This window comes from Macaca mulatta, chromosome 7 (genome assembly GCF_049350105.2).
Source record: "Macaca mulatta isolate MMU2019108-1 chromosome 7, T2T-MMU8v2.0, whole genome shotgun sequence".
NCBI lineage: Eukaryota > Metazoa > Chordata > Mammalia > Primates > Cercopithecidae > Macaca > Macaca mulatta.
The window spans coordinates 52,439,426-52,465,649 of NC_133412.1; the positions used below are offsets into that span (position 1 = coordinate 52,439,426).

Consider the following 26,224-nt stretch of genomic DNA (forward strand, 5'->3'; position numbering starts at 1 on the left):
CTTCTGACCTTGTGATCTGCCCACCTCGGCCTCCCAAAGTGCTGGGATTACAGGCATGAGCCACCGCGCCCGGTCCCATATAACGTTTATTCAGATTCTCAAAATCCTAACATTTTACCATATTTGCTTTATCATTTTTTTCTCTCTCTCCCTCTCTCTGTCTCTCTCTCTATACACACACGCACTGGTAATATATATGCATGCACACATATATACACACACAAATATATGTATAGGAAATTATTTTTCCAGAAACATTTGAGAATAAATTGCAAACAGGAGGAAACTGTATCTCTAAATACTTAAGTATGTGTTTCCTAAAACAAGAATATTGTATTCTCTTGTATAACAATAGCACAATTATAAAATAAAAATAAAAACATTTATATAATAGTATTACCTAACCCAGAGACCTTATTCAGATATCCTCCACTGTCATGATAATGTTCTCCAGAGCAAAAAGAAAAATTACTTTTCTAAAGTCAGGCAGGGTGACTCATGCCTGAAATCCCAGCACTTCGGGAGGCCAAGGTGAACAGATCATCTGAGGTCAAGAGTTCAAGACCAGCCTGGCCAACATGGTGAAACCCCATCTCTACTAAAAATACAAAACTTAGCCAGGCGTGGTGGTGTGCACCTGTATTCCCAGCTAGTCGGGAGGCTGAGGCAGGAGAATCACTTGAACCCGGGAGGCGGAGGTTGCAATGAGCCAAGATAGCATCACTGCACTCCAGCCTGGGCGATGGAGTGAGACTGTCTCAAAAGCAAGAAAGAAAAATTATTTTTCTGGCTCATGATCCAATCCAGGATCACACACTGCACTTAGCTGAGAAGTCTCTTTAGTTTCTTTTAATCTGGAATAATTCCTCAATCTGACTTTGCCTCTCACGATCCTTTGTTACTTGAAGAATACAGGCCAGATATTTTGTAAGAGGTTCTTGTTTTAGGTTTATCTGTTTTTTCCCCTCATGACTAGATTCAGGCTATACATTTTTGGCAGGAATATTCTAAAACTGATGCTGTGTTCTTGGTTTATTAAATCAGGAGGCACATGATACCTATTTGTCACATTACTGACTACTGGTGATGTTAATTTTTATTTTTAGGTCAAGGTGGTGTCTGCCAGCCTTTCCACTGTAAAGTTATTCTTTGTCCATTTTTAGTTAATACGTATATATATTTTTTCTTTTTTTAGAGACAGGGTCTCACTCTGCTGCCCAGGCTTAAGTGCAGTGGCGCAATCATAACTCACTGTAGCCTCAAATTTCCGGGCTTCAGTGATCCTCCCACCTCATCCTCCTGAGTAACAAGGACGACAGGCATGTCACCAGGCCTGGCTAATATTTTATTTTTTGTAGAGACAGGTCTTGCTATGTTACCCTGGCTGATCTCCAACTCCTGGCCTCAAGTAATCCTCCCAACTAGGCCTCAGCCTCCCAAAACTCTGGAATTATAGGCATGAACCACCATGCCCGACCAATAAGTATCTTGCGGGGAGATATTTTGAGACTATATCCTGTTCCTCATAAAACTTTTACCCACTAGTCTTAGCATCCATTACAAAGCTTACAAAGTCTTTAATTGAAAAAGTATACATAAGCCAATGGTTAAAAAAAATTCAAAACAATACAGTGAACGAGTATGTATACATATTCACTTTTTGTTGTACAAAAAAAGAGAAAGAAATAGAATAAATAGTATAGTGAAAAGTAAATCTCCTGATATTAGATCCTCAGGATCCTTCCTCCTGTTACTTGTTTATGTCTTTGTGGCAGACATGATGCCATATGATATTGAACCTCATTTCATTTCCTTTTTTCTGGGCTAAAGGATGACAACATTTCCTGTCCTGCTTTGCGGTGAGGCTGAGACCATGAGCCTAGTTCTGGCTCAAGGGCTATGAACAGAAACGATATTGGGCACTCTTGGACCAAAGCATTTAGTGCCATTTTATGACTCTCCAGCTCTCTCTTCCCCTGCTGCAGCAATTGTGAATGCCATGCATTTAGATGGTGAAGCCACAAAATGGAAAGAGCCTGGATCCCTGAGTCACCAGATGCACAAACACCTGCTCTGAAAAGTTGTCCATCTTGCACTACACATGCTCCTGACCTCGTGATCCACCTGCCTCAGCCTCCCAAAGTGCTGGGATTACAGGCGTGAGCCAGTGCGCCCGGCATGAAAACTGGTTTTCTAAATTCTCCTTTTGCAAATCCTGTGTTGGTGGACTTGCCCGTAACTTTGAAGTATGACCTTATTGTTTTGGTGTCTCAGCCAAACTTGAGACGAGTGAGGTTCCTTTAAATATCCTTGGTATGACATATCTCTGGATATGCAACAGGAAATATTGGTTACCTTTGGTGGGGAATTTTCTGGCCGGGTGTGGTGGCTCACGCCTGTAATCCCAGCAGTTTGGGAGGCCCAGGTGGGCAGATCATTTGAGGCCAGGAGTTCGAGATCAGCCTGGCCAACATGGTGAAACCCTGTCTCTACTAAAAATATAAAAATTAGCCAGGTGTGGTGGCAGGTGCTTGTAATCCCAGCTACTCAGGTGGCTGAGGTAGGAGAATCGCTTGAACCCGGGAAGTTGTGGTTGCAGTGAGCCTAGATTGCACCATTGCACTCCAGCCTGGGTGATAAGAGTGAAACTCTGTTTCAAAAACAAAAACAAAAACAAAAAACAAGCCTTTTCTGTGGTTAAGAAATGAGATTCAAGTTTAAGATATTTGAGATCTTTCTTTTTATTATTTATTTTCCTTAGAGATAGTTGTGGGGTGGCGGGGGTCGGGGGGGTCCTGCTATCTTGCACAGGCTGAACTCAAACTCCTAGGTTCAAGTAATCCTGCAGTCTCAGCCTCCCAAGTAGCTGGGACTATAGGTACACATCACCACACCAGCTTGAGATTTTTGTACATTGGGATATATAGCTCATTCTTTTTAAGATTTGCCAAGTGTTCCATTGTATGACTATAATATATTTAAGAGGTACATTTCTTTAAATTTTTGAATTGATATTACATACCATATGGTTTTAAATTAAAATGGTTCAAAAAAGTATACATGTGAAAAATTCTCCCTCTCATTGCTGCCCTGAGCCAACAAATTCCCCACCAAAGGTAACCAATATTTCCTGTTGCATATCCAGAGATATGTCATACCAAGGATATTTAAAGGAACCTCACTCGTCTCAAGTTTGGCTGAGACACCAAAACAATAAGGTCATACTTCAAAGTTACGGGCAAGTCCACCAACACAGGATTTGCAAAAGGAGAATTTAGAAAACCAGTTTTCATGCCGGGCGCACTGGCTCACGCCTGTAATCCCAGCACTTTGGGAGGCCGAGGCAGGCGGATCACGAGGTCAGGAGATCGAGACCATTCTGGCCAACATGGTAAAACCCTGTCTCTACTAAAAATACAAAAATGAACTGGATGTGGTGGTGTGCGCCTGTAATTCCAGCTACTTGGGAGGCTGAGGCAGGAGAATCGCTTGAACCCAGGGGCAGAGATTGCAGTGAGCTGAGATAGCGTCACTGCACTCCAGCCTGTGACAGAGCAAGACTCCATCTCAAAAAAAAAAAAAAAAGAAAGAAAACCAGTTTTCAATCTTCATTCACTACCCATCTCCAGCCTACAAAAGATGTTGAAGAGATTGAAAAAAAAAGAAGGTTCAAGGTTTTAGAAAAAGCTATTGCTGAACTGAGTCACTGAGTCATTGCCTCCACCCCAACCTCACCCTAAGGGGTACATGCCCCTCACCTCACATTAATAAAAGGCATTTTACTGGGATCACATAATAGAACATAATATGTGTTTCTTCATCTTTGAGAGGCACAGTGGGCTGAAGTCTGAGTTATGCCTGGGATGTGTAAAGCGTTAAGGGTTAATGCAGGCATCCTGTGGGGTAGAAAAGAGGCTGTGATTTGGGATATAGCAGCACTTGCAACAATGGGTCAAATAAACATATTTTCTCTAATATAAGTATGATACAAACATGCAAGAGCTCCGGAGAAGCATTGCCTTGGATCCTGTTCAAGAAAGCTGCCTGGAAAGTAAGTGGACTTCAGCAGAAGGAAGGTGGAGGCGTAGCACCAGATGCCTAGAGTCTCGAGAAAGAATTGTAAATAAACAACTGTAAAAGCCATGTATTCATTTATGCAGAAGAAACTGCAGGCCGGGTGCAGTGGCTCGTCCCTGTAATCCCCACACTTTGGGAGGCAAAGGTGGATGGATTACTTGAGGTCAGGAGTTCGAGATCAGCCTGGCCAACATGGTGAAACCCCATCTTTAAAAAAGGAAGAAGAAACAAGAAATTGCAGAGATGAGATCCCCAATGATGGGAGGAGGAAGCTTTAAGGAACTCAGACATACAGCCCACATACAAAAAGAGTAAGCCTTAAACACCTGCCAGAGTACAGATGCCATTCATGACAGTACTAGTCAAGTGTGAACTTTACCGTCTCCTCTATTACTTTCTCCATATGTTCCAACCTTAACAGGCCTTATGGCTGTGTGATTCATTCACTGCTAAAGGGTGCCTGAATGAAGGTGCATATGGTGGCTGCAACCCAGTCTGAGTTCCATTCTCCAAACTGTATGCCCTGGCATGGGGTTGTATCTACTTGGAAGAAGAGCCGTGTTTTCCTAATTCACACAGAGGTACAGTTCTCTCACCATGGGGCTGCATACACCCAGAAGGGGAACATATTCCTAATCTACAGAGGCACCGGATGGGCTAGCAGCCACCCAGTTTGGAGGGTCTCAGAGACAGTGACTAGCAAGAGGAGCAGAGTGGAAGCACTGAATAAGGAAGGAGCTAAGTTGGCCACATGCTCCTTTTCCATAGTAGGTGACCCACCTCCTAGAGGCCCAATCTGGGAAAGAGGGTGGAGCCTCTGTATAAATGAATTTTACAGAAATGGATGTTAGAGGGGGCTGGAAGTTTTTTATCACTTAACTGATAATATTTGGGAAACTAGCATGACAGGATAACTTTTTTTTTTTTCTTTTTTTCTTTTTTTTGAGACAGAGTCTCGCTCTGTTGCCAGGATGGAGTGCAGTGGTATGATCTGGGCTCACTGCAACCTCCACCTTTTAGGTTCAAGCAAATTCTCCTGCCCCAGCCTCCCAAGTAGCTGGGACTATAGGTGTGTGCCACCACACCGGCTAATTTTTGTGTTTTTAGTAGAGACGGAGTTTCACCATGTTGGCCAGGATGGTCTCGATCTCTTGACCTCATGATCCACCTGCCTTGGCCTCCCAAATGCTGGGATTACAGGCGTAAGCCACCTCACCCAGCCAGGACTTTTTTTTTTTTTTTGAGATGGAGTCTCCCTCTGTCACCCAGGCTGGAGTGCAGTGGCATGATCTTGGCTCGCTGCAACCTCCACCTCCTGGGCTCAAGCAATTCTCCTGCCTCAGCCTTATAAGTAACTGGGATTACAGCATGTGCCACCATGCCCAGCTAATTTTTGTATTTTTAGTAGAGATGGGGTTTTGCCTTGTTGGCCTGGCTGGTCTCAAACTCCTGACCTCAGGTGATCCACCTGCCTCAGCCTCCCAAAGTGCTGAGATTACAGACGTGAGCCACTGCGCCCAGCCTAGGAAGACTTTTAATACTTATGAGTGACCAGAAAAGTTGAGGGATTTGACCAAGGTTTCATCTAAGGGGGCAGGGGAAAACTAGCCCCAAAGAATACATTAAAAGGACAGTGAAAGATAAAAGTTAAGATTTTTCTGATTCATACTCTGTAGTGGAGACTCCCTACTAATAAGCATTCTATCCTTTAGGCACAAAGCTAGGCTCTATTTCCCAGCACACTTTGCAGGTTGGTATAATCTTTGTTTTGTTTTGTTTTGAGACAGAGTCTCATTCTGTCACCTAGGCTGGAGTGCAGTTACTAGATCTTGGCTCGCTGCAACCTCCATTTCCCAGGTTCAAGAGATTCTCCTGCCTCAGACTCCCGAGTAGCTGAGATTACAGGCGTGCACTACCACACCCGGATAATTTTTGTATTTTCAGTAGAGACGGGGTTTCACCATGTTGGCCCGACTGGTCCCGAACTCCTGACCTTAAGTGATTGCCTGCCTTAGCCTTCCAAAGTGCTGGGATTACAGGTGTGAGCCACCGCACCCAGATGGATATAATCTTTTTACTAAATTTTCTCCAGTGAAATGCAAAACAGTTTTGGGTTAATATGATGGGTATGACTTGCAGAACTGGCCTATAACCGCACCCCCACCCATAAAACTCTTTTATTTTTTCTTGCCTTTTGCCAATTTAATGTAGATGATGACAAGGACTCAAGTGATGACAGATAGAAACCTGGGTCTGTGGATGATGGCAAAGAGGAGAGCTGCCCCACCAAGCTAAACACCTGTCCAATACTACTATGTGAACAGGAAATAAACCTCTATTTTGTTAAGCCATTATATTTTAGTTTTGCTCATGTTAAAGGAATCACAAATCTTTCAAATCTGGAAAATGAAAGTAGAATTCATTTCTTGCCTGGCAAGGGAGAACTGCAAAGACACATGTAATCCCTGTGAACAAAGTAAAAAATTGGTTTATACAGGATTTTGGGAAAACGTAAGTGATTGGTTTTGGCTCAAAGTGAGTAAGGTTACTCACTGATTAGACAGGTTTCAAGAACAGATGACCTATTGATGTAGGGTTTGATGACTAGGTGATTCAGTCCAAGACTGATATTGATTCGTCTTATAGTTTCCTGTGTAAATGCCTGCAGACATGAACTAGGTTCTTCAGGCAAGAATGGAATTTTCTATTTTCATCTCCCATTTTGCACCTGCTTGACAGGTCATGGAAGAGGCCATTTACATATTGTCTAGAACAGTGGTGGGCAACTTTTTTTCTGTAAAGGGACAAAACATAAATATTTTAGGTTTTGTGAGCCCTACTGACTCTATCATAACAACTTAACTCTGCTGTTGTAGCATAAAAACAGCACAAATGATTCACAAATGAATAGGTGTGACTGTGTTTCAATAAAACTTTACTTATAAAAACAAGTGGTGGGCCAGACTTGACCCATTGGCCACAGTTTGCTAGCCCCTGATCTAGAACTCTAGATGTAGTCCACTGACATGGTTTTCGTTAGGGGGTGAAATGGTGGCTGTGGTGATCATCATGATTTCATTTTGTTTTTGATTCAGGATCATCTGTTGCACCATCTGATGAGACAGCCAACACATAGTAGAGTTTAAAATTCTGGACACCAGCTAGACAGTATATAAATACAACATAAAAATATATGCCAGGCACAGTGGCTCACGCCTGTAATTCCAGCACTTTGGGAGAACGAGGTGGGCGGATCACTTGAGGTCAGGAGTTCGAGACCAGCCTGGCCAACATGGTGAAACCCTGTCTCTACTGAAAATAGAAAAATTAGCCAGGTGTGGTGGTGGGCGTCTGTAATCCCAGCTACTAGGGAGGCTGAGGCAGGAGAATCTCTTGAACCAGGAGGCAGAGGTTTCAGTGAGCAAAGATCATGTCACTGTACTCTAGCCCGAGCAACAGAGCGAGATTCTGTCTTTTTTTTTTTTTTTTTTTTTTTTTTTGAGACAGAGTTTCGCTTTTGTTGCCCAGGCTGGAGTGCAGTGTTGCGATCTCGGCTCACCGCAACCTCCGCCTCCCAGGTTCAAGTGATTCTCCTGCCTCACTCAGGCTCCCGAGTAGCTGGGATTATAGGTGTCCGCCACCATGCCTGGTTAATTTTTTGTATTTTCAGTAGAGATTGGGTTTCACCATGTTGGCCAGGTTGGTCTCAAACTCCTGACCTCAGGTGATCCACCCACCTTGGCCTCCCAAAGTGCTAGGATTACAGGCGTGAGCCACTGTGCCCGGTCAGAAGACTCTGACTTTAACATAATAATATCTATACACACACACACACACACACACACACGACTAGATTTTTTTTTTTTAGAGTCAAGAGCCCATCACTCAGGCTGGAGTGCAGTGGTGCGATCTTGGTTCACTGCACCCTCTGCCTCCCGGGTTCAAGCCATTCACGTGCCTTAGCCTCCCTAGTAGCTGGAATTATAGGTGCGCCACCACACCCCACTAATTTTTGCATTTTTAGTAGAGACAAAGTTTAATCATGTTGGCCATGGTGGTCTCAAACTCCTGACCTCAGGTGATCCACCTGCTTTAGCCTCCCAAAGTGCTGGGATTACAGGTGTGAGCCACCATACCCGGCCTACAACTAGTAAAATAAGGAAGCAGGTGTGAGCCACCATACCCGGCCTACAACTAGTAAAATAAGGAAGGACTTGAAAGCGCACCAAAATCATGATCCAAGTTTTCACAGATTAAATCCTCTTTTTGATCTGAAGTATGGAGATAAGACAAAGAAGTGTTTTTTGTTTGAGATAGAGTCTCATTCTCTCACCCAGGCTGAAGTGCAGTGGTATGATCTTGGCTCACCGCAGCCTCGAACTCCCAGGCTTAGGTGATTCTCCCACCTCAGCCTCCTGAGTGAGTAACTGTAACTACAGGTGTGCACTACCAAGCCCAGCTAATTTTTGTACTTTCGGTGGAGATGGTCCGCCATGTTGGCCAGGCTGGTCTCCAACTCCTGGGTTCAAGGGATCCACCTGCGTTGGCCTCCCAAAGTGCTGGGATTACAAGCATGAGCCACCATGCCTGGCCCAGACAGAGGAATATTGACCAGGTTGTTATAGTTTGAAATTTTTTGAAGTTTCTCTAATCTCTTTGATAATGTTGAAAATCTCTGAGACATCTTGGGAAATACAAGTGCAATATTTTCCCTCAGTACAGCACAAGTTCCTTTTTGTGAGATAAGGAAAACACGTTATGGGTGCTCTATTTTGGCTGACTGCCTTCTTGCAATAAGTCTAAAGCTTAGAAGGCCTTTGTTAAGCTTTCAGTCATTTGTACTGTCATAAACTTGAAGAATTCTCTCAAATATAGGTGCCCCCTGTAAAGCATGGTGTGAAGCTGTCTGAGGACAGAAAAATATTTTTAAAATTATCTTATGCCAAGGTTTAATTGCTTATAACAGAAATGAAGGGGCCGGGCGCGGTGTCTCACACCTGTAATTCTAACACTTCGGGAGGCCGAGGCAGGCGAATCACCTGAGGTCAGGAGTTCAAGACCAGCTGGCCAACATGGTGAAACCCCACTCTACAAAAAATACAAAAATTAGCAGGTGTGGTGGCACACGCCTGCAATCCAAGCTACTTGGGAGGCTGAGGCAGAAGAATCGCTTGAACCTGGAAAGCGGAGGTTGCAGATCACACCGTTGCACTCCAGCCTTGGCAACAAGAGTAAAACTCCGTCTCAAAAAAAAAAACAGAGAGAGAGAAAGAAATGAAAGGGTTTCCCTTTAGGCCAGGTACACTGGTTCACACTTGTAATCCCAGCACTTTGGGAGACTGAGGTGGGAGGATTGCTTGAGTCCAGGAGTTTGAGACCAGCCTGGGCAACATAGCAAGACCTCATCTCTATAAAAGACATTTAAAAGTTAGCCTGGCACGGTGGCCTACACCTGTAGTCCCAGCTACTCAGGAGGCTGAAGCAGGAGTATCACTTGAGCCCAGAAGGTCAAGGCTGCAGTGAACCATGTTTGTGCCACTGTACTCCAGCCCGGGCAACAGAGAGACGCATTTTTAATTTTTTTTGAGACAGAGTCTTGCTCTGCTGCCCAGGCTGGAGTCCAGTCGCACAATCTTGGCTCACTGCAACCTCGGCCTCCTGGGTTCAAGTGATTTTCTTCTGCCTCAGCCTCCCGAGTAGCTGGGACTACAGGCGCACGCCACCACACCTGGATAAATTTTGTATTTTCAGTAGAGACTGGGTTTCACCATATTGGCCAGTCTGGTCTCAAACTCCTGACCTTGTGATATGCCCGCCTTGGCCTCCCAAATGCTAGGATCACAGGTGTGAGCCACTGCGCCTGGCTGAGACCCTGTTTTTTTAAAAAAGAATTTCTCTTTAGATAATTTTGACCAAAAGGGTCTATGAGTGAGGTCCTGAATTATTATTATTATTACTATTACTATTATTGTTATTTTGAGACAGGGTCTTGCTGGGCCCAGGCTGGAGTGCAGTGGTGTGATCTCAGCTCACTGCAAGCCCCACCTCCTAGGTTCAAGCAATTCTCCAGCATCAGCTTCTCGAGTAGCTGGGACCACAGGCACCACCACTCCCAGCTAATTTTTATATTTTTAGTAGAGATGGGGTCTCGCCATGTTGCCAGGCTGGTCTCAAACTCCTGGCCTCAAGCAATCTGTCCACCTTGGTCTCCCAAACTGCTGGAATTACAGGCGTGTGCCACTGTGCTCGGCCGTGAATAATTCTTAATACAGGAATCAGTTGCCATAAATAGAAACATATCGACAATTTTCAGGGAGTAACCAGCAGTTCTTTATTCCACAAAGCAAGTACCACTCATTAGGAGTCACCTAGGACTGCGTTCAGGCCAGGATAATCCAGAACTCCCATTACAGATCCTGGCAAAGATAGTGAATCTGAGTCTACTTCAGTTTGAAACTAACTTAAAATGTCTGAAAATAATGCTTTGGTATGCCTTTGTGGTAAGAATTGTATAGGTTATGCATTTTTTAAGATAAACCATACCACTCATTCTTCGCCTGGGCTATCAATGCTGCAAAAATGTGAACACACGAACTGGTCCCCACCTTAGGCCCTTTAGTTCGATTTCTGTGTAAGCAAAAATGTCCTACTTTAGGTATGACAATATTGGTATTGGTGGCTTAGAAATATAAGGTTTGTGATGGTGATTATCAGTTATTATGTTAAGAGTTCATAATAACTTCATTCATTATGAAGTCATTGATATCATTTGAGGGAATTACTACCCAAAGGAATTATGCAACCGAAAGGGAAGTGAGTGCAACCCAGCAACTGAATCTGGCTAGACTGTGGGCTGTCGATAAGTAATTTTTGTACACAAGGAGTTTACTAAAGGCAAGAGTATCAACAACAGAAACAGGAAAAATAAAAAGCCCATACACAGTAGACACAGCGGCTCACACCTGTAATTCCAGTACTTTGGGACGCTGAGGTGGGAGGATCTATTGAGCCCAGTAGTTCAAGACCAGTCTAGACAAGATGGTGAGACCACCTGTCCCACCCACCATCTCTACAAAAAGTTTTTAAAAAATTAGCCAGGTGTGGTAGTGTGTGCCTGTGGTCCCACCTACTTGAGAGGCTGATGCAGGAGAATCCCTGGAGCCAGGAGTTCAAGGCGACAGTGAGCTATGATTGCACCACTGCACTCAGGGATGGGAGACAGAGCTAGACTCTGTCTCTTGGAAGACAAAACAAAACAAAACAAAACAAAACTGTATGTGATCTTGTAGTATGCTACCTTCCCTTCTGGGTAAGAAATAAAAGGGAGTAAATAAGAAAATACACATGTATATATTCATTTGTGCAAAAAGAAACACATGACAAACTGGGTTCAGTGGCTCACAGCTGTAATCCAAGCACTTTGGGAGGCCAAGACAGGAGGATCACTTGAACCTAGGAGTTGTAGAACAGTCGGGCAACAAAATAAGACCCCATCTCTACAAAAAAGTCAAAAATTAGCCAGGTGTGGTGGCACACACCTATAGTCTCAGCTACTCGGGAGACTGAGGTAGGAGGTTGAGCCTGCAGTGAGCCATGATCACACCATTGCACTGCAGCCTGAAGGACAGAGGAAGACCCTGTCCCTAAGAAAAAAAAGAACGGGACGGGCATGGTGGTTCACACCTATAATCCCAGCACTTTGGGAGGCTGACGCGGGCAGATCACCTGAGGTCAGGAGTTCGAGTCCAGCCTGGCCAACATGGTGAAACTCCATCTGTACCAAAAATACAAAAATTAGCCAGGCTTTGTGGTGCACAACTGTAGTCCCAGCTATTCAGGAGGCTGAGGCAGGAGAATCACTGGAACCCGGGAGGCAGAGGTGGTAGTGAGCCGAGATCTCACCACTGCACTCCAGCCTGGGCAACAAGAGTAAAACTCTATCTTTAAAAAAAAGAAAAAAAAAAAAGAATGAGGCTGGGCGCAGTGGCTCACGCCTATAATCCCAGCACTTTGGTAGGCTGAGGTGGGTGGATCACTTGAGATCAGGAGTTTAAGACCAGCCTGACCAACATGGAGAAACCCTGTCTCTACTAAAAATACAAAACTAGCCGGGCATTGTGGCGCATGCCTGTAAACCCAGCTACTTGGGAGCCTGAGGCAGGAGAACTGCTTGAACCCAGGAGGCGGAGGTTGTGGTGAGCCGAGGTGGCGCCATTGCACTCCAGCCTGGGCGACAAGAGTGAAACTCCGTCTCAAAAAAACAAAAAAGAATGATAATGACATGTCAAAATAACACAGAAGGCTGCTTGAAAAGGTAGCCATGTCTGCCTGTAAGAGATTAGAATCAAGTATGGGTGGAGAGACTCCTACTTACATGGGCTTGCCTGCCAGTGGCCAAATCAGAGGGAGACAGTCTATGGGTTCCTGAACAGGCAGAACAGAGAGTCACAGAGCCAAGGATAGTACTTAAGGCCATGGGAACTCAAGTGTGTCTGATAATTTAGTTAATTTAAGCTTTAGTATTCCTTTTGTGGTTTTGACTTTTCTAGATGGTTGAGGCTTTGACATGACAGGCAATGCTTTACATAGCTCAAGAATAATTGCCCCAGTAAAATAAGTTTCTCTTTCTCTATCATTAAACAATTAAATTAGAATAGCCCCTATAGGGAATACAAAGTCCATTAGTTTCTTAGCCACTGTGTCTCAAAAAAAAAAAAAAGGTTTAATTGGCTCATCGTTCTGCAGGCTGTACAGGAAGCATGGCAGCATCTGCTCCACTTCTGGGGAAGCCTCAGGAAACTTAAAATCATGACAGAAGGCAAAGTGAGATCAGAAGTCTTATATGACAGAATCTGTACCGAGTGTGGTGGGAAAGTGCCACATACTTTGAAACAACCAGATCTCATGAGAACTCACTATCATGGTGACAGCACCAAGGGAGATGATGTTAAACCATGAGAAACTACCCCCGTGAGCCAAGGGTGGGGCCCTTCCATAAGGCCCCACCTCCAACATTAAGGATTACAGCTGAACATGAGATTTGGGTAGGAGCACAGACCCAAACCATATTACCCCCACTGTGGTAACTTGTTCTATGGAGGGTTTTTGTAAGTGTTCGTTTGAAGGTTTCTGGTGCTACATGGAGGCTGTCCTCATGGATCTTATAACCCAATCCTGTGCATAGATGATGGAATTCTTGAACCTCTACATGGGCTCATCATCATTCTGTGGTTAAAAGAACTCACTTTTAAAGACCTCAGACAGCGCAACTTGTAAGTATAAATATCTGCTAAAGCATTTCTTCTCATGTTTTTAGTGTGGGCCTCTGCTTAATGACAGCAATTTCCAAGAGATCATGAAACTCATTTATTTGGTTTCTGTTTTTAACAGGGATACCAATTGGGAAGGAAAATGTTCTCTTTCCATGGTATTCTGAAGCCATGGCCTGTGAGTCAGAATGTTAGTGTGTACTAGTCATTCCTTGCTGTGTTTAACAAGATATAGTAAGAGATAAGTTCAGGTAAGAACATATTGATTTGCAGGTGAAATGAAAAGGAATAGAAGGAGTCCAGCAATGGGGTCTTATAGGGTTGGAAAAGCTGTTGAACCCCAACAACAGGAAAAAAGACTGAAAAGGCTTTGAGAAACACAGGTCCACTAAGGTATTTCAATTCAACAGAGGAATTCGGCACTACTGCAAAGAAGAGTTTAAAGGTGTTTTCTCGCCAGGCGCGGTGGCTCACGCCCGTAATCCCAGCATTTTAGGAGGCCGAGGCGTGTGGATCACGAGGTAAGGAGATCGAGACCATCCTGGCTAACATGGTGAAACCCCGTCTCTACTAAAAGTACAAAAAAAAAAAAAAAAAAAAAAAAAAAAAAATTAGCTGGGCGTGGTGGCGGGCGCCTGTAGTCCCAGCTACTCGGGAGGCTGAGGCAGGAGAATGGCGTGAACCCTGGAGGCGGAGCTTGCAGCGAGCCGAGATCACGCCACTGCACTCCAGCCTGGGCAACAGAGTGAGACTCTGTCTCAAAAAAAAAAAAAAGATGTTTTCTCCTACCTAAACCTATTGTTTCCTATGGCCTTGCTGTAACTGCCATTAAGTTGAAAGAGAGAGGCAGGGAGTGAAGAAAGAGATAAGCAAAGGTTGATATTTATGTCTTGAAAAAAATCCAGCCTGGCCAACATGGTAAAACCCCGCCTCTACTAAAAATACAAAAACTAGCCGGGCATGGTGTCAGGCACCTGTAATCCCAGCTACTCGGGAAGCTGAGGCAGGAGAATCACCTGAACCCAGGAGGCGGAGATTGCAGTGAGCTGACATGGTGCCACTGCACTCCAGCCTGGGTGATGGAATGAGACCCTGTCTTTAAAAAATATATATATGTATACACACACACACACACACACACACACACACACACAATATTCTCTGGTACAAGACACTGTTTGCTTTGAGACCAATAGATCCAAAAAGTTTCTGAGTGAACTGTATTGCCAAAAAAATTCCCCAACCTAGTCTGAATAAATAAGTAAAACCATAAAGTAACACTTGAAAATCCAAAGGTACACCATCAGGAACTTTTGAGGAGGCTTTTGAGGCTGTGTAGTTCCCAAGGAGGACAGGCACCCCACTTCACACAAAGCCAGGGAGAACAATGGCTGAGGAAGAACTTGCCAGAGGGCAGAACAAGGGTGGAAGGAGAACAACGCCAGGATAATTTTTCCTAAAGAGCAAAATCTGGTCTAATGTAGGAAATTCATCCACTGCCAGGAAAGGACATCTTCATAATATGTATCTAGCAGAACTCCATAATTGCTCTGGACAGGAAGGTTGGGTGTTTCCCATTCTCCCTTTTCCAAACAGGATTTGCTATTGCCGCGTCCTTACCCTGCTTCATCATTGTAGATGGGTAGGTGGGTTTATTGGGGTGGTGAGAAACTTGGCTTTCAGTTCATAGATTGCTGGACCATAAGGAAATTCACTCAGGCCAATTAGAGAAGACCACAATCCAGATTCTGATATGAATGCTGTAAATGAATGGAAGTTTTTGTCATAGCCCTTGGGAGAAGGGTGAGTATGAGATTTGCTGGTCGGAGAGGCTGACTGTAGCAGTGAACCCTTGCTGTCTACCAAAAGTCATTATTCTCTTTAGGCACACAACTAGACTGTTTCCCATACTCCCATTCAATCTGAGTGTGGCCATGTGATGGTTTTCTCCAATGTAATGTGAATGGAACCAATGTGTGTCACTTCCTGATCCAGGGGATAATAGATGGACAGCCTCTGGGCCCCTTAATGAAAAGGGTGGAGGAGAGCGGCCTCATTGACCTGAATATTGGCCTGGGACTGTTAGCTGAGCAAGACATTAAGTATTTTACTGAGCTATATTTTGGATCTATTTGTCACAGTAGTTTAACCTATTATTAACTGATACACACCCCATGAGTCATACTTGTTCAACATGATTATATATGTATATCCTTTTAAACAATAATTATTAATGGTAACATACTAAACATCCTTGTAGTGAACCTTGTTTTTTTTTTTTGTTTGTTTGTTTTTCACTACATGTCCTGGTAAGTGTTCTGTATCAGTACATTAATAACTTCTTTGTTTTTATTTTATTTTTGCTTTTTCCTGGGGGGCGTTGGCGGGGGAGACAGGGTCTTACACTGTTGCCCAGGCTGGAATGCAATGGTGCCATCATAGCTCACTGCAGCCTAAACTCTTGGGCTCAAGTGATCCTCCCACCTCAGCCTGCCCAGTAGCTATGACTACAGGTGTGGGCCACCATGCCCAGCTAATTTTTTATTTTTTGTAGAGACAGGGTCTTGCTTTGTTGCCCAGGCTGGTCTTGCACTCTTGACTTCAAGCAATCCTTCCACCTGGGCCTACCAAAGCACTGGGATTATAGGAGTGAGCTACTATGTTTGCTTTTTGAATAGCTTAAGTACCACATGTTATTTAGCCTGTTCCCTACTGATGGACATTTAGTTTAACAGTCTTTTGCTATTGTCCTTGGTTCAAGTTCGTCCTTCCTTCCTTCCTCCCTCCCTTCCTCCCTTCCTTTCTTCTCTTTTTTTTTTTTTTGACGGAGTCTCGCTCTGTCACCCAGGCTGCAGTACAATGTCACCATCTCGGCTCACTGCAACCTCTGTCTCCCAGATTCAAGCGATTCTCCTGCCCCAGCCTCCCAAGTAACTGGGACTATCAGGCTCCCACCACCATGCCCGGCTAATTTTTGTATTTTTAGTAGAGATGGGGTTTCACCATATTGGCTGGGCAGGTCTCAAACTCCTGACTTTGTGATCTGCCCACCTCAGCCTCCCAAAGTGCTGGGATTACAAGTGTGAGCCACTGTGCCTGATCGATTCAAGTACTTTCAATTGGCACTCTGCAAATGCAAAGGACAGGTCAGCTACATGTCCAGCATTATCTAGTTCTATTCTTTAATTTAGGACTTCCCTTAGATTCTTTTAGCCAGGTTACAAAGCTAATATACTCTATTGATTCTCTGTGGTCTACTATTGTAAAATATATATTGAAAAATAAACTCAAGTGAGTACAAGTCCAATACTTACACAGGTAGGAGGACTATAACATGATGACCTAACAGCATGATTACAATGAGACAGCTCTGGGTTCAAATCCCAGCTCTACTACCTATAACATGTAACTTAACCTCACACAAGTTGCTGAACTGTAAGCATTTGTTCTCACCTGTTGAGTGGTGACTACTGTGAAGGTTAAATGATAAAGCAGTGCTCAGTACATGATATTCAATTAACGAGTACTGTAGAATTTTCCTTACTACGTAGCTTTTAAAAAGTACCAAAGGCCGGGCACGGTGGCTCAAGCCTGTAATCCCAGCACTTTGGGAGGCCGAGACGGGCGGATCACGAGGTCAGGAGATCGAGACCATCCTGGCTAACACGGTGAAACCCCGTCTCTACTAAAAAGTACAAAAAACTAGCCGGGCGAGGTGGCGAGCGCCTGTAGTCCCAGCTACTCGGGAGGCTGAGCCAGGAGAATGGCGTAAACCCGGGAGGCGGAGCTTGCAGTGAGCAGAGATCCGGCCACCGCACTCCAGCCTGGGTGACAGAGCGAGACTCCATCTCAAAAAAAAAAAAAAGTACCAAAGAGGCCGGGCGTGGTGGCTCACACCTGTAATCCCAGCACTTTGGGAGTCCGAAGCGGGCAGATCACGAGATCAGGAGATCGAGACAATCCTGGCTAACACGGTGAAACCCCATCTCTACTAAAAATACAAAAAATTAGCCGGGCGTGGTGGCAGGCGCCTGTAGTCCCAGCTACTCGGGAGGCTGAGGCAGGAGAACGGCGTGAACCCCAGAGGTGGAGCTTGCAGTGAGCCCAGAGCAATCGCGCCACTGCACTCCAGCCTGGGCAACAGAACGAGACTCTTTCTCAAAAAAAAAAAAAAAAAAAGTATAATTAGCTTCCTTTATTTTATTTTATTTATTTATTTGAGGCACCTGTGTAGGTGTCTGCGGACACATTTATGAGAATTGGTTGGCCCTGCAACTCTCCCAGACAGTCAAGACCACAGCCAGGCTAACTTTGGCTTATGTACCCTCTCCTCTTAGTTTCACCAATACTTGACAGGGTCTGGCTTAGCACAGCTCTGTGGGATGGAGGGCCAGATGGCTCCCAAAGAGCCCAGACCAGAGGCACAGGCCTGTGACCAGATGTCCTATTCCAGGACAGATGGCTTGAATTGCCTCCTGCTCCCTTTTGCTCTGGCAGTCTCTGGGACTATTGAGTGCTGGGGCCACTACAGAAATTGGATGGCGCTTTGCAAAGATGGCTTTGAATTAAGTATCAGGGAGAGTGAGACAATCTAATATTTTCAAAGATGAGTCACTCTGGCATTGGCCTTAGAGGTCTAACCTCTTCTATTCACAGGTAAGAGAAAGAACAATGGAGTCAAGTCAGTTCATCAGCATGTTGGCAAATCGGAGTCCCAGGCTTGGAGAAGACCTTTGCGGTGAAGCCATGTGGAAAGAGAATGTGGCAAGAGAGCAACTATCTTCAGGGGAATGTTGGTCTTCCCACTGCCAGGAGGGCTCGTTGCTCTGAAAAAGTTTTCAAAGTTTACCTTTGAGCCTCAATAACTAGGTACTGGCATTTCTCCAGGGTTTAGTGGTTAGTGGAGGCTGACACATCACATGACCCAGGTCACCAGACACCAAATACCAATTGTCTGACTTAAAATACAAACAGTTCTGTGAAAGAGGACACCCAGTAGTCAGCCTGATGGTCGTATCCCCTCCCCACAGGAAAACACACTGAAAGCCCACTCAGGCTGCAGATACTTACTGGCACATCCACCCCCACAGCTAGAGAGATACCCTCAGGAATGTGTTGACTTGATATACCTCCTTTCTGGGCCCCCTAGTCACATTCTTTCTTTACACAAGTTAATACCATTTACTCAGCAGAGGCTTTACACATGCTAATAGAGGCTCCTCAGGCTACACCTTCATCTCAGGACAAGTGGAAACCTTAATCATCTGGTTTCATTTTAATTTTCCATGACAGTAAAAGGTACCGTGACTGCAGGACCGTCCTTTCCTGCCTTCCTGGGGTAGTTAATCCTAAAAAAATCTCTTGGGCAATTCAGGTTGAAAATGTAATCACTACTTAATTTCAATGGAAAAACATTTTATATGTGCACAGAGTCCCAAAATTAACACCCACTCATGCTAAAACATCAAATCTCATTAAGACAGACACAATTACATCAACAATTACACTGGCTATCATAAACACAAACTGAAGGCATTTTCCCTTCATTAGTTATGATCTCATTAGTTACATTATTATCCCATAATATAGCCAATTACCTGTTGTTTCTTAGCTTTTATGCACTGTACATTTAAGACTAAATTTAGGCCAGGCTCAGTGGCTCGCACTTGTAATTCCGGCACTTTGAGATGCCAAGGCAGGTGGATCACCTGAGGTCAGGAGTTCAAGACCACCCTGGCCAACATGGCGAAACTCCGTCTCTACTAAAAATACAAAAAAAAATTTGGCCAGGCACGGCGGTTCACACCTGTAATCTCAGCACTTTGGGAGGCCAAGGCGGGCAGATCACGAGTTCAAGACCAGCCTGGCCAACACGCTGAAACGCCATATCTACTAAAAAAAAAAATTAGCCAGGTGTGGTGGTGCGCACCTGTAGTCCCACCTACTTGGAAGACTGAGGCAGAAGAATCACTTGAACCTAGGAGGTGGAGGTTGCAGTGAGCCAAGATCGCACCACTGCACTCCAGCTTGGGCGACAGAGCAAGTCTCCATCTCAAAAAAAAAAAAAAAAAAAAAAAAAAAGGTCAGGCCCAGGGGCTCAGTCTGTAATCCCAGTACTTTGGGAGGCCAATGCAGGCGGATCACTGAGGTCAGGAATTTGAGACCAGCCTGGCCAACGTCGTCATGAAACCCTGTCTCTACTAAAAATGCAAAAATTAGCTGGGTGTGGTGGTGGGCGCCTGTAATCCCAGCTACTCAGGAGGCTGAGGTAGGAGAATTGCTTGAATCCAGGAGACAGAGGCTGTAGTAGGCCAAGATCGCACCATCGCACTCCAACCTAGGCGACAGAGCAAAATTCTGTCTCAAAAAAAAAAAAAAAAAAAAAAAAAAAATTAGCCAGGCGTGGTGGCGCACGCCTGTAATCCCAGCTACTCAGGAGGCTGAGGCAGGAGAATTGCTTGAACCTGGGAGGCAGAGGTTGTGGTGGGCCGAGATCCGGCCGGCCTGGGCAACAAGAGTGAAACTCTGTCTCAAAAAAAACAAAAAAAGACTAAATTTATAACAAAACACGTAAAAAATGATATCCAATGTTTATACAACTTAACCTTTTTTTTTTTGAGACAAGGTCTCATTATATTGCCCAGGCTGCAGTGCAGCGGCATGATCATAGCTCACTGCTCAAGTGATCCTGCCTCAGCTTCCCATCAGAGTAGCTAGGACTACAGGCATGCATCACCATGCCTGGCAAATTTTTTAAAGACTTTTTTGAGGTCAGGCGCGGTGGCTCATGTCTGTAATCCCAGCACTTTGGGAGGCCGAGGTGGGTGGATCACTTGAGGTCAGGAGTTCAAGACCAGCCTGGCCAACATTGTGAAACCCCATCTCTACTAAAAATACAAAAATTAGCCGGGCGTGGTGGCGAGTGCCTGTAATTCCAGCTACTCAGGAGGTGGAGACAGGAGAATTGCTTGAACCCAGGAAGCGGAGGTTGTAGTGAGCCGAGATTGGGCCACTGCACTCCAGCCTGGGCAACAAAGCGAGACTCCATCTCAAAAAAAAAAAAAAAAAAATTTTGTGGGAGGCCACATGCGATGGCTCACGCCTGTAATCCCAGCACTTTGGGAAGCCGAGGCGGGCGAATCACCTGAGGCCAGGAGTTCGAGACCAGCGTGGCCAACATGGTGAAACCCCGTCTCTAATAAAAATACAAAAATTAGCCAGGCGTGGTGGTAGGCGCCTGTAATCCCTGCTACTCAGGAGGCCGAGGCAGGAGAATCACTTGAACCCAGGAGGCGGAGGTTGCAGTGAGCTGAGATCGCACTATTGCACACCAGCCAGGGGGACAAGAACGATACTTCATCTCAAAAAAAAAAAAAAACACTTTTTTTGTAGACACAGAGTCTTGCTGTGTTGCCCAGGCTGAACTTGAATGCCTGGCCTCAAGTGATCTTCCCATCTAAGCTTCTCAAAGTGATAAAATTATAGGCAAGAGGTACTGAGCCTGGCCTTAACCTTTGTTTTTTAAAAAAAAGAGTAACAAGGGCCAGGCACAATGGCTCACGCTTGTAATCCCAACACTTTGGGAGGACAAAGCAGGAGGATCACTTGAGTCCAGGAATTCAAGACCAGTCTGGGCAACATGATGAAACCACATCTCTACAAAAAATACAAAAATTAGCTGGGCGTGATGGTGCACACCTGTAGTCCCAGCTGCTCAGGAGGCTGAAGTGGGAGGATTGCTTGAGCCTCTTAAGCCTGGGAGGCAGAGGCTGCAGTGGGCCAAGATCATGTCATTGCACTCCAGCCTGGGTGAAAGAGAGAGACCCTGTCTCAAAAAAAAAAAAAAAAAGAGTAACAAGTCGTGGCACAGTTGTTCATGCCTGTAATCCCAGCACTTTGGGAGGCTGACGTAGGAGCATCGCTTGAGTTCAAGAGTTCCAGACCAGCCTGGGTAACACAGTGAGACCCCGAGGCTGACACAGAAGGATCGCCTGAGCCCAGGAGTTCAAGACCAGTCTGGGTAGTACAGTGAGACCCCCATCTCAATTTAAAAAAAAAAAAAAAAAAAAGTAATAAAATGAATGAAAACCTTGCAAATGAAATTACCATCACTGACCAAGTGAAATAACAAGAGAGTTGATGTGTGTTATTATGCCTTAAACATGTTTTGCTATAAATCAGCAAAACTATGAGAAATCTGATGAGATAACTTAAGGTAACATAGACCAGTTCTGTGAAGCTGATGTATGGTAGCTTCAGGCACTCCAAGAATTACACCAAACAAATCCATCCTGAAAGATGCAAAGACATGCTTTGTGTATCAGGTTTTTTTTTTTTTTTTTTTTTTTGAGACGGAGTCTCACGCTGTTGCCCAGGCTGGAGTGCAGTGGCGCCATCTCGGCTCACTGCAAGCTCCGCCTCCCGGGTTCCCGCCATTCTCCTGCCTCAGCCTCCTGAGTAGCTGGGACTACAGGCGCCCGCCACCGTGCCCGGCTAATTTTTTGTATTTTTAGTAGAGACGGGGTTTCACTGTGGTCTCGATCTCCTGACCTTGTGATCCGCCCGCCTCGGCCTCCCAAAGTGCTGGGATTACAGGCTTGAGCCACCGCGCCCGGCCTGTGTATCAGTTTTTACTGCAGAACAAACCACCTCAAAACTTACTGGTTTCACTCTTAAAACAATAAGCATTTATTCTTTTTCATCAGTCTGTGGGTTTGCTGGGGAAGTCTTCTGGTCTGGGCCAGCTCAGCTGGGCCTGGATGGTCTAGAATGTTCTTGTTCATATGTCTGGTGGTTGCTGGCATGCTAGCTGGTCTGAGGGGCCACACTCATACATGTTTGGCAGTTGGTCAGATGTCAGGTGGGGTGCTATGTGTCTATCATCATCCATTAGGTTAACAGGAGTTATCTACGTGGTAGTGGAAGAGATCCCAGCAGCAAGAGAAAGCAAGCCCCTATTGTAATCACTTCTCAAGACACTTCTTGCTTTACATTTGCCAGTGTTCTACAGGACAAAGCAAGTCACATGGCCAAGCCTAGATTTAGTAAATGAAGAAACAGACTCCACCTCTGCAATGGAGAAGCTGAAAAACACTGTGGCTATTCTGTTCAACCCACTACCCCTTAGAAGCCAAAGTAGAGATTAAATGATATTCCTTGTAACATGAATGGACATATATCTCAGGGTTTAATCATCTAGGTTTCAGGGCATTCGACATTTTCTGTTACTTATATCAAATTTCTGTGATGGGAGGAGTATGCTTTCTGTTTCAGCTACTGAGGTCAACTAGTAGGGCCACTTTCCTAGGCCCTTTTCTATACTTTGAGACAGAGATAAAACCAAAGAGGTAGGCAAGAAGCTAGATCTTCTTAGGGCCCTGTAGGCCAGATAAAGGAATTTAGGACTTGATCCCAAGAGCAATGCGAAGCCATAGAGCATTTTAAGGAGAAAGATCTGATCACTTGGGCTGTAGTGAAGACAGTAACTCTAGAAGTTTTGCCAGGAAGGGGAATTAGTGAGATAAGGCTTTAGTCAACAGAATGTGGGATTGAGGGAAAGGCTTTTTTTTCTTCTTTTGAAAGCAAAAGATGAGTGAAACTAGAGTTTGCTTGAATACCAATGAAAGAATCCAATATTGCAAGAGGTTAAAGGGAGATCCCTAAGAATTGGGAAGGGAAACTTGAACAGATATAGAGTTTGGCTTTTTGTTTTTTGGTTTTTTGGTTTTTTTTGAGACGGAATTTTCGCTCTTGCTGCTCAGGCTGGAGTGCAGTGGCACCATCTCGGCTCACTAAAACCTCTGCCTCCCCGGTTCAAGCGATACTCCTGCCTCAGCCTTCTGAGTAGCTGGGATTACAGGCAACTGCCACCACGCCCGGCTAATCTTTGTATTTCTAGTAGAGACGATGTTTCACCATGTTAGCCAGGCTGGTCTCGAACTCCTGACCTCAAGTGATCCGCCCGCCTCAACCTCCCAAAGTGGTGAGATTACAGGCGTAAGCCACCACGCCCGACCTGGAGGTTAGCTTTTAAGAAAAAAACTTCATACAATAAAATTGACTTTATTTTTGTTATATATAGTCCTATGGATTTTAACACATGTACAGATTCAGGTAACTACTACCACAATCAGATTCAAAAGAGTTCCATCACCCTAAAATCCTCCTTTTTGCTGTCTCTTCAGTCATTCCCTCCACCCCCTTAGCTCCTGGCAGACTGACTTACTCTCCAAACTATAATTTCAGTATCTGCATGAGTGTCATTTGAGACTGACTTAGTTTACTTGGCATAATCCTTTCATTATTATGCAGTTATAATGCCTACTTGTTGTATATATCAATACTTTATTCCTTTTTATTGCTAACATTCCATTGCTGTTGGCTTCTGCTGGTATTCCTTAGGTCAGTAAATTATACCACTATTCTAACAATTACTTGGGCCAAAAACCTTGGCATCATCCTTCACTCTCTTCTCTAGTTTATATAACCAATCCATCAGCAAATCTTGGTGGTTCCACTTCCTTATCTTTTTATTTAGTTATTTTTTTTTGAGACAGGGTCTCTCTCTGTTGCCTAGGCTGGAGTGCAGTGGCACAATCACGGCTCACTACAGCCTCCATCTCCTGGGCTCAAGCCATCCTCCCATCTCAGCCCCCTGACTAGCTGGGACTACAGGCACACACCATCACACCTGGCTAATTTTTGTATTTACTGATAGAGATGGAGTTTCACCATGTAACCCAGACTGTTCTCGAACTCTTAGCCTCAAGCAATCCACCCGTCTCAGCCTCCCATAGTGTTGGGATTACAGGCGTGAGCCACTGTGCTCACTAGCTCGCTCAGCCAGCTCCACTTTCAAAATACACCTGGAATCTAACCACTTATCACTACGTCCACTGCTGTTACCTAGTTCAGGCCACCATCATCTTCTGCCAAGATTAGTGCTTCTACTCTTACCCCTCTACCCTTGTGGTCAATTCTCAACACAACAGCTAGAATGATCCCTTTAGAGATATAAATCTGATCAAGTCACTCTTCAGTTCTAAACTCTCCAGGGCTTTCAGTGGTGATGGGCAAAATTGTTGCCATAATTGATAAGGCCCCAGCTACCTTTTTTATCTGGTCTCTTAGCACTCTCCCCGTCACTTACTCTGAATCAACACAGTGATCTTCCTGCTATTCCTGTAGCACCTCAAGCAGGCTCCTGCCCCAGGGCATTTGAATTTGCTATCTCCTCTGCCTGGAACACTCTTCCCCTAGATATCTACATGGCTCATGCCCATTAAGTCAATACCAGTTTCTGCTTGAAGGATCCTTATAAATTCTTCCCGAACATCTAAAACAGCAGCTACCTGACACCACTGTCTAACCCCTACCCTGCTGTTTTTCATAGCATATATCCCTGATGTTATATATTTGTTTTCTCTCCCCAAACTAGTAAAGATACTTGCAAGCAGGGAATTTTTTTGTTTTGTCCATTGCTCAGTAAGCACCTACATGAGTGCCTAGTCTGGCATATAATGGGAATTCAGTGAATATTTTTCATTGAATAAATAGGAGGGAAGGACAGGATGGGAACACAAGTAAGTAGGTTTCTCGATTTCAGGACATTCTACATTTTCTGTTACTTATATGATAAGGAAATCAGGGGAAGTGGTATGGGTATAGATCAGAGATTTGTAGAGATCGTGGAGAGCAAGTTGACTAGAAAAATATAATGAAATTTCTAGTCACAGTTCACAGTCCTTTTTTTTTTTGAGATGGAGTCTTGCTCTATCACCCAGGCTGGAGTGCAGTGGAGTGATCTCAGCTCACTGCAACCTCCACCTCCCAGGTTCAAGCAATTCTCCTGCCTCAGCCTCCCGAGTAGCTGGGACTACAGGAGCCTGCCACTGCGCTCAGCTAACTTTTGTATTTTTAATAGAGACCATGTTGGCCAGCATGGTCTCACCATGTTCCACCATGTTGGCCAGGCTGGGCTCAAACTCCTGACCTCATGATCCACCCACCTCAGCCTCCCAAAGTGCTGAGATTACAGGTGTGAGCCACCACACCAGGCCCACAGTCCATTTAAAGTTGGTAATTATTAATGTAGTGATGCCAATCTGTTCAGCAGGACAATTTTCTTTTTTTTTTTTTGAGGTAGAGTTTTGCTCTTGTTGCCCAGGCTGGAGTACAATGGCACAATCTCAGCTCACTGCAACCTCCACCTCCCAGGTTCAAGCTCTCCTGCCTCAGCCTCTGGAGTAGCAGGGATTACAGGTCTTCGCCACCATGCCCGGCTAATTTTTGTATTTTTAGTAGACAGGGTTTCACCATGTTGGTCAGGCTGGTCTCAAACTCCTGACCTCAGGTGATCGACCGGCCTTGGACGCCCAAAGTGCTGGGATTACAGGCGTGAGCCATCATACCCGGCCTCAACAGGACAATTTTTTTTTTTTTTTTTTTTTCTGAGATGGAATCTAGCTCTGTTGCCGAGACCAGAGTGCAGTGGCGCGATATCGGCTCACTGCAACCTCTGCCTTCCAGGTTCAAGAAATTCTTCTGCCTCAGCTTCCCAAGTAGCTGGGATTACAGGCATGCGCCACCACACCCAGCTAATTTTAGTATTTTTAGTAGAGACGGGGTTTCACCATATTGGCCAGGCTGGTCTCTAACTTCTGACCTCGTGATCCGCCCACCTTGGCCTCCCAAAGTGTTGGGATTACAGGTGTGAGCCACCACGCCCAGCAACAGGACAAATTTCTATGACAAGGTACAAGCAAGGAGAAACACATAGGTCCATCCAGGGTGAGGGATTTCGTTAGGGAAAAGGGAGTGTTGTGGTGGGATTAAGTAAGGGCAGAGCTGTAATAATGTACCACTGAATCTAAAATGGA

The 26,224-nt window shown here is 44.8% G+C and overlaps 2 long non-coding RNA genes across 2 annotated transcripts; both read right to left on the bottom strand.

Annotated features, from left to right (window-relative positions):
* Window positions 1-733: 733 nt before the first annotated feature.
* On the bottom strand, window positions 734-17,528 carry LOC144329991 (uncharacterized). The gene is made up of 3 exons (XR_013395767.1): window positions 17,216-17,528; window positions 3,376-3,693; window positions 734-2,124 (listed from the first exon to the last, which is right to left on the bottom strand). It is a non-coding gene; the product is annotated as an uncharacterized LOC144329991 (long non-coding RNA).
* A 12-nt stretch (window positions 17,529-17,540) lies between these two features.
* On the bottom strand, window positions 17,541-19,428 carry LOC144329992 (uncharacterized). Its single transcript, XR_013395768.1, has 2 exons — window positions 19,288-19,428; window positions 17,541-19,166 (listed from the first exon to the last, which is right to left on the bottom strand). It is a non-coding gene; the product is annotated as an uncharacterized LOC144329992 (long non-coding RNA).
* Between the last annotated feature and the right edge of the window lie 6,796 nt (window positions 19,429-26,224).